Here is a 1,734-nt window from a genome sequence, read left to right as displayed (position 1 = left end):
TCTTTAGCAGCACTTCAGAGTTGTTATTTTTCAGCATTAATAGAGATGAAATCTCTTGGGGTCCAGTTGAGAAATGGTGATGATGGATCCTTATTGGCAAACTTCATTGTGCGACCTTCGTTACTTAATCAGATCAAGGACATTCAGAGGTCTGATGATGAGTTAAGAAAAGAAATTCAAAAACTGACCGATGGGGGAGTCAGTGAGTTTAGATTTGGAGAGGATAACGTCTTGATGTTTAGAGATTGAGTTTGTGTTCTTGAGGGAAACCGGTTGAGACAAGCGATCATGGAAGAAGCCCATTCATCTGCCTATGCATTACATCTCGGAAGCACCAAGATGTATAGGACTATCAGGGAGAATTATTGGTGGCCGGGTATGAAGCGAGACGTAGCAGAATTCGAAGCAAAGTGTCTCGTATGTCAGCAAGTTAAGGTGGAGCATCAGAGGCCAGCAGGTACACTTCAGTCTTTACCTGTTCCTGAGTGAAAATGGGAGCATGTAACTATGGATTTTGTTTTGGGATTGCCACGGACACAGAGGGGAAAGGATGCGATTTGGGTGATCGTAGATCGGTTGACTAAGTCCGCTCACTTTTTAGCTGTCCATAGCACATACTCTATTGAGAAGCTGGCTCAGCCCTATATAGATGAGATTGTGAGGCTACATGGAGTTCCCGTTTCTATAGTGTCAGACCGAGATCCTCGATTCACTTCTCGATTTTGGACGAAATTTCAAGAAGCTCTTGAAACCAAATTGAAATTTAGCACTGCTTTTCACCCATAGACGGATGGTCAGTCAGAGAGGACTATCCAGACCTTGGAGGATATGTTACGAGCTTGTGTCATTAACTTTATTGGGAGTTGGGACAGATATTTGCCATTGGTGGAATTTGCTTACAATAATAGCTTTTAGTCTAGCATTGGTATGGCACTATACGAAGCTTTATATGGAAGAAAATGTCGTACTCCACTTTGTTAGGATGAAGTGGGTGAAAGAAAGTTAGTTAGTGTGGAATTGATCGAGCTAACTAATGACAAGATCAAGGTTATACGAGAGAGGCTAAAGGTAGCCCAGGATAGGCAGAAAAGCTATGTAGATAAACGGAGAAAAGACTTGGAGTTTGAGATCGATGATAAAGTTTTTCTTAAGTTTTCTCCTTGGAAAGGTAATAATTTGAATACTTTGAAGTATTAAATCTTATTGATTATACTATCATGATAAATTATGGTGTTTTATTGGATAATGAAATGTGTGATTCGATTTGCGAAGAGGGAAAAACTCAACCAGAGATATATTGGACCCTTTTGTATCATTGAAAGGATTGGACCAGTGGCTTATCAGTTAGAATTACCTCCGGAGTTAGATCGGATCCACAATGTTTTCCATGTCTCCATGCTTAAGAAATATGTACCAAATCCCTTTCACGTCCTCGAAGCACCTCCGATCAAGTTGCATGACGATTTGAAGTTCGAGGTACAACCTGTGAGTATCTTGGATCGAAAGGATCGAGTACTGAGAAACAAGAGTATTTTAATGGTCAAAGTGTTGTGGAAAAGTGCTCGAATGGAGGAAATGACATGGGAAGTAGAGCATCAGATAAGGAACCAATACCCGCATCTATTCGTCGAATCTGGTAAGTGAAATTTTGAGGTCAAAATTTTATTTTTAGGGGGGTAAAGTTGTAAAACCTGACCCTATAAACATATGTCATGACATACATGCACTGAGTAG

This window comes from Theobroma cacao, chromosome 5, assembly GCF_000208745.1.
Source record: "Theobroma cacao cultivar B97-61/B2 chromosome 5, Criollo_cocoa_genome_V2, whole genome shotgun sequence".
In the NCBI taxonomy this organism is placed as follows: Eukaryota; Viridiplantae; Streptophyta; class Magnoliopsida; order Malvales; family Malvaceae; genus Theobroma; species Theobroma cacao.
This window is presented reverse-complemented; position numbering follows the sequence as displayed.